Consider the following 7,905-nt stretch of genomic DNA (forward strand, 5'->3'; position numbering starts at 1 on the left):
TGCAGGGTGGGTCAAATGAGGACACAGAGAACATGGCTGGGGTCATGGAGTGTTCACAGAGGATCAATTAGAAGGCAGAGGGTTCACATGAGGTCACAAACAGCCAGGCTAGAGGTTGGCTGGGATCATGGAGAGGTCAATGGGGATCTATTGGGCTGCAGAGAGGTCAAATAAGGACACAGAGAGCAAGGCTGGTGGTCGTGGAGAGTTCACAGAGGCTTAATTGAAGACACGGGGATCACATAAGGTCACAGACAGCAGACCTGGATGTAGTTTGGGGTCACAAAGAGGTCAATGAGGCTCAATTAAGATGAAGCGGGGTCAAATGAGGACATAGAGACCAAGACTGGGGTCATGGAGAGTTCATAGAGGTTTAATTAGAAGGCAGAGGGTTCAATTGAGGTCACAAACATCAAGACTTGAGGTAGTGTGGGGTCATGGAGAGGTCAATGAGGATCAATTAAGATGAAGAGGGGTCAAATGAGGACACAGAGACCAAAAATGGGGTCATGGAGAGGTCACAGAGGTTCCATTTGAAGGCAGAGGGTTCACATGACGTCACAAACAGCAAGACTGGAGGTTGTCTGGGGTCATGGAGAGGTCAGAGAGGATCAATTTGGCTGCAGAGGGGTCAAATGAGGACACAGAGTAAAAGGCTGGGTCATGGAGAGTTCAAGAGGTTTTCTTTGAAGGCAGAGGGTACACCTGAGGGTACACAGAACAGGGATTGAGGTAATGAGGGGTCATGGAGAGGTCCATCAGGATCAATTAAGATGAAGAGGGGTCAAATAAGGACACAGAGACCAATACTGGGGTCATAGAGAGTTCACAGAGGTTCAATTAGAATGCAGAGGGTTCACACGCAGTCACAACAGGAATACTGGAGATGATTGGCTGGGGTCATGGAAAGGTCAATGGGGATCTATTTGGATGCAGAGAGGTCAAATGAGGACATAGAGAGCAAGGCTGGGGTCAGGCAGAGTTCACAGAAGCTTAATTTAAGACACAGGGTCCACTTGAGGGCACAGACAGCAGAGCAGGACATCATTTGGGGTCACACAGAGGCCAATCAGGATCAATTAAGATGAAGTGGGGTCAAATGAGGACACAGAGACCAAGACTGGGGTCATGGAGAGTTCACAGAGGTTCAAATTAGAAGGCAGAGGGTTCACACGAGGTCACCAAAAGCACGGCTTGAGGTAGTGTGGGGTCGTGGAGAGGTCAATGAGGTAATTTGAATGCAGGGGGTTCAAATGAGGACACAGAGACCATGGCTGGGACTAAGGACAGTTCACAGTGGTTCAATTAGAAGGCAGAGGTTTCAATTGAGGTCACAAACAAGGGGACTGGTAGTTGTCTCAGGTCATGGAGAGATCAGTGAGGATCAATTTGGCTGCATGGGGTCAAATGAGGACACAGATACGAAGGTTGGGGTCATGGAGAGTTCACAGAAGCTTAATTTCAGACACAGGGTTCACATAAGGGCACAGACAGCAGATCTGGATGTAGTTTGGAGTCACACAGCGGTCAATGAGGATCAATTAAGATGAAGAGGGGTCAAATGAGGACACAGAGACCAAGACTGGGGTCATAGAGAGTTCACAGAGGTTCAATTAGAAGGCAGAGGGTTCACATGAGGTCACAAAAAGCAGGGCTTGAGGTACTGTAGGCTCGTGGAGAGGTCAATGAGGTCATTTGAATGCAGGGGGTTCAAATGGGGACACAGAGACCATGGCTGGGATCATGGACAGTTCAGACAGTTCACAGAGGTTCAATTAGAAGGCAGCGGGTTCACATGAGGTCTCAAACAGGAGGGCTGGAGGTTGTCTGGAGTCATGGAGAGGTCAATGGAGATCTATTAGGATGCAGAGAGGTCAAGTGAGGACACAAATAGGAACATTGGGGTCATGTAGAGTTCACAGAGGCTTAATTTCAGACACAGGGTTCACATGAGGGCACAGACAGCATAGCTGGACATAGTTTGGGGTCACACAGAGGTCAATGAGGATCAATTAAAATGAAGAGGGGGGTCAAATGAGGACACAGAGACCTTGGTTGGGGTCATGGAGAGGTCACAGAGGATCAATTCAGAGGCAGAGGGTTCACATGAGGTCACAAACAGCAAGGCTGGCGGTTGTCTGGGTTCATGGAGAGGTCAATGGGGATCTATTTTGATTCAGAGAGGTCAAATGAGGACACAGAGACCATGGCTGGGGTCCTGGAGAGTTCACAGAGGTTCAATTTGAAGGCAGGTGGTTCACATGAGACCACAAACAGGGGGGGGCTGAAGGTAGTCTGGGGTCATGGAGAGGTCAATGAGGATCAATGTAGATGCAGAGGGGTCAAATGAGGACACAGAGCCCAAGGCTGGGGTCACTGAGAAGTCACAGAGGCTTAATTTAAGACACAGGGTTCACACAAGGTGACACACAGTAGATCTGGACATAGTGTGGAGTCATGAAGAGGTCACTGAGGATCAATTTGGTGCAGAGGGGTCAAAGGAGGACACAGAGAGAAGGCTGGGATCATGGACTGTTCATGTGGTTTAATTAGAAGGCAGAGGGTTCACTCGAGGTCACAGAGAGCAGGGCTGGAGGTACTATGGGGTCACGGACACCAAGGATGGGCCTATTGGGCCATGTAGGTGTCAATGAGGATAAATTTGGATGCTCTCAGGGTCACAAAGAATTCAATGGGGGCTGGTCTGGAGGCATTGCAGTCACAGAAAGCAAGGCTACAGTTAGTGGAATAATTCACAGGTCACTGAGGGCCCGTCTGGAGGTGGTGTTGGGTCACAGAGAGCCAGCCTGGATGCAATGGGGGGTCACACAGCTGTCTAGGAGGATACATCTGGAGGCCATCCGGGTCACTCCTGGGTCTACAAAGGTAAGTATCAAGGCAATTGATTTTCCTCAAGGAAGGGTTCAGGTCTTTACTTTTCTAACTTTGTTTGGGCCTTTGGCATTTGCTGGGCACATAAACCACCCTTTATCAAGGGAATGGAGATCTCTTCTTTTCTCTACTCTTGGCTCTGGTGTAGGCTTGGGACTTAATCAACTCCTCTCCACCCCCAATATTAAACCAGCCTCAGGTGAAATTCAGGGAGTTCACCACTAACATTGAAAAAAATTATGTTGTGCAGCTGGTAAAGCATCCCTACCTCAGGAATGTCCCTAATGAGTTATAACCACCAAAGTTGTAAAGTAGAGACACCCAGGCTCTGGGAAATTTTAGGGAGGATACAGAGACTCAACAAACGGTAAGATAAGCTCTGACCAGGGATTTTATTCTGACCATCTGCACAAACCGCATACCACAAATAAGTTACAATTTGGGCATGAAAGAGAAAATTTAAAAAAAAACTTGCGCAGAAAGAACACATTGGTACTAGCATGTAATTGGTTATTTTTTTTTTTACTTAGGGGTGTGGGATAATGTGATAGGTTTAGTAAATTTGAAGGAGGTAGTTAGTTTTACCTATATAACGTAAAAGGAAAATAAAGCTTTTTGGGAATCAACAACAAGCTGCAAGACATCACACCCCCTGCACAACTGTGATGTGTTCGGGCACCAGGAAGCCCCAGACAGGTGGATCCTGACAGGCCATTGGGTGAAATTTGTCCTGGAGTGGTGAGCATAATAGATTTGCTTGGCATATATATTGTATGTGTGTTGCTAATAAATAGATGTTTAGAGCACAGCTCTGTAAGGCTCTTTCACTAGGAAAAGGTCCTGCAGACTCATAGAGCCCCGAGTCCCATGGGTAAGAGCAGGTAATTAAATTGAGCAGGTTTCTCTCTGAGCCCTGTGGGTTAGTGTAGGCGCCTTTCACCCCAAGCCCTCGGAAGGGAAAGGGTGGGGGTACCTAAATTGACCGTGTCACGCTAGAGTGCTCAGTAGGGTATAGATGGAGTGTCCTAGAATGTGTGGGTAACACTGGCCCATTGTAATGCTCCTTGCTTAATAACCACACTGTAAGTAGGGTTTGGGTCTACTTTTCCATGCTTCTTCAGCCACTGTTCACTTTGACCTGCCCAGCAAAAATGATTGCCCTGAGAACAGGGTCTTATCCCTTTCAATCTTAAATTAGTGGGGACTTCTGGTGCTACTGTTAGAGACAGGATACCAGACAGATAAGGAAGGGTAATACTTATTTCATTATTTCACATTTGATGCTGGACTGTACTGTTCTTTAATAAAATGGTAAATCTTAGCATGTATGTTGATGTTAGGATGTCTTTTTTTTTTAAACAAACAAATAGCAAAATAAACATCCATGTAAATTTTGACACAATGGTCAAGAACACAGAGCTGAGTTAAATCAAGCTCACTCATGCTCCTTTTAAGCATCTTTTCTGAATAAAAAATGTCTCCCATAATACCAATTTTATTTTGCATTACAACATTTTTCAACATCTCAGAATCACCAACTCTTTCCTTTTCCACTGCTTGGTTCCCTCACTCCCACCACTATAGCCCAAGACTTTAATCCACCCTCCCTTCCTCCTGGCATGCTCTCTTCTTCCAGCTAGAGACATGACTCATGCTGCCTGGTATTGTGCATCAATAGCCCAGGGATCTGACAGACCCCTAAAGTAGTTTGTTTCTGTATCCCTAATGGAAATAGACCCATGGTTTTTTGGCACTCAGATGCCTTGCAGTAATACATAATGACCCATCTGAATCTATCCCCCACAGTAGCACAGATTTATTGACAGATCACAAACACAGTTTTGCTATGAAACAGCCCAGGAGCTCTTGTGAGCATTTTCTGATATTCCCAAGATGGAGCCTGAGGCAAAAATCTTTTTATTTACATAAACATTGGAGGAAGACAAGTAAGAACAACGTTACAATTAACAAACATGTTAGTTTGAAAAACCTCTTCAGCCTCCCTATGCCTTACCAACCAGATCAGTGGTTCTGCATCATTTCTGCTGTGTGACCAGCAAAATACACAGAAAATCATCCTGAGACTCACCCTATTCTGCAATCCTTTGGTGATAGAAAAGCTCATGGGATTTGGGACACCGGAAGAAACAATGGGAAGTTTTGGGGTACTGTAGGGTAGGAGAGAGGTGGCTGGGTAGCATAGAGGGACGGCTGGCAGGGATGCTAGGTTTGAGGCTGGTTCTGGGTTTGTAGCTAACATCTCCAGTACACCCACCACAGTTCAGCTTTAGGATAGTGTCAGGTTTTACCTTAGCATGTGGTATCAACACAGACTATAATCTCTGGATATAAGACCAGAGAGCAAAAGAAAAGATGCCATCTCTCTACTCATATCCATGTAGGTGCGATCAATTACAAATTCAAGGCGTTTCACAGTTCCCAAGTGTTGGAGATTCTGGCTACTGCAATGTTCATCTGCATACATGATTTGGATAGCTGAAGGTAAAAAGAGGTAGGAGTGGAGTGAGGGGGATCAAGTTCATTTAAGGTCACATGACAAGACACAGATGCACCTCTCTCACCATTTCACAGGCCTTGAGGCTACAGGATACATTTTAAAACATTCTTTACCCCCCAAAGATGCTTCCTTATTACTCTACAAATCTTTTCAGGTTTCATCAGGCCCATTTTTCACAGCTCTCGATGTCAGAATCACCCAAAGCCTTTCACAGCTCTCTTCATGTTACCATAATAAAAAAAGAGATCACTGAAGAGTAGATACTGGATATGAAACGTTGAGATGTTAAGACCCACATATCTCCCGTTGCGCCGAACCTTAAAAGAGAAGGACACTGCCAATACTGAAATATAAAACAAAATAATTAGTTACAAATGCTGACATGCAGATAAAGACCAGCTAACATCTGATTTGTTTTTCAACAATCTTATCTTGCTTCTTGTCAAACTCTGTTAGCAATGCAATGCAATGAATGAATCCATGATACACCCAAATCTTGATTTCTCCATGCAGATCTCGACACCCCAGCTCAAAAAAGATATATTAGACTTAGAAAAGGTGCAGAAAAGGGCAATGAAAACAGTTAGAGGTATGGACAGGTTTCCATACAAGGAGAGATTAAAGAGACTAGTCAGGTTAGAAAAGAGACAGCTAAGCAGGGATATGATAGAGGGCTATAAAATCATGTGTGGAGAAAGCGAATAAAACTGTTATTTACCGCTTCTCATAACACAAGAACTAGGTGGTCACTCAATGAAATTAATAGGCAGCAAGTTAAAAACAAACACAAGAAAGTACTTCTTGACGGCACACAGTCAATCGTGGAACTCATTGCCGGGAGATGTTGTGAAGCCCGAAAGTATAACTGGGTTCAAAAAAAGAATTAGAGAAGTTCATGGAGATTTGGTCCAAAAATGTCTATTAGCCAAAATAAAACCCAGTTTTGTACCATTACTATGGCAGTTATTGCTAGAGTTCAGAATGAGTGTTTACTCAGCGAGTGGTCATCAGATTTCTGCTAGGAGGCAGCTAAGTTTTCATGAAACTTGGCTGGTGTTACATTGTATAATAACCATGCATTGTATAATAATAATGCAAACCAATGCCAGAAACTAACAAAGATCCTTCTTAGGATCTATCTATTATTAAAAGTTCAGGTGAAGGCAAATGCATGACAAAGGCTATCCAAAAGGGACACAAATGCATGCTCTGGGTGTCCCTAAGCCTCTAACCCAGTGGGTCTCAAACTTTTGTACTGATGACCCCTTTCACATGGCAAGCATCTGAGTGAGAACCCCCCCCCCATTATAAATTAAAAACGCTTTTTAATATATTTAACACCATTATAAATGCTGGAGACAAAGTGGGGTTTGGGGTGGAGGCTGACAGCTTGCAACCCCCTGAGGTGTCCCGACCCCCAGTGTGAGAACCCCTGCTCTAACCAGAAGCTGGGACTGGATGACAGGGATCACTTGAAATTGCCCTGTGCTGTTAGTTCCCTCTGAAGTACCTGGCCCTGGACACTGTCTGAGACAGGATACTGGACTTGATGGACCATTGGTCTGATCCAGTATGAGCATTCTTATGAATGAACTAGCTGCCAACTTCACCAAAGAAAATTGCTCAGAAGCATGAAGTAACATATCTTCTACTACATCTCTTTGCACTCCATCTTCCCCTTTTCTTTTGTGTTCTTGTCATTGTCCCTTTTGGATAGCCTTTGTCATGCATTTGCCTTCACCTGAGCTTTTAATAATAGATAGATCCTAAGAAGGATCTTTGTTAGTTTCTGGCATTGGTTTGCATTATTATTATACAATGCATGGTTATTATACAATGTAACACCAGCCAAGTTTCATGAAAACTCAGCTGCCTCCTAGCAGAAATCTGATGACCACTCGCTGAGTAAACACTCATTCTGAACTCTAGCAATAACTGCCATAGTAATGGTACAAAACTGGGTTTTATTTTCTTTTAAGTCTGTGCACCTTGACATAAGACAAAATTCCATTACACAAGTTTTCCACTGCTTTAATCGTTTAAAATTCACAATATATTGAACTATACTGAATTTTACATGCAAGTGGCATTTGTTACATGTAATACTAATAAGTTAAAATCTCACCTCTTTGCTGAATGTAACAATTCAAATCCTTCATTGATTTTGTCCAATGGTAATGTGTGGGTTATTAGCACATCTTGATTAAATTTTTTCTTCATATAACTAGACACTAATTTTGCCATAGAATCCTTGGTCTTCCCACCTGGAAAAACAAACAAAAAACCCCATACACAATGCACAGTTGAACAAACACAGTTTGAACAAGTAATGGTGAGACTCCTTGTCTCATCCTGAAGCACAGTGAGGACTTAAGGCAGTGGGACAGGTGTACGTGCTGAGAGAGGTTCAGTGAGCAAAGGAAGTCAACACACATCCTTCAGCTTGTGGACACCTAGATATGCTAAGGAGCATTATGCCATACTCTCCAGTGCAT

This window comes from Eretmochelys imbricata, chromosome 4 (assembly GCF_965152235.1).
Source record: "Eretmochelys imbricata isolate rEreImb1 chromosome 4, rEreImb1.hap1, whole genome shotgun sequence".
NCBI lineage: Eukaryota > Metazoa > Chordata > Testudines > Cheloniidae > Eretmochelys > Eretmochelys imbricata.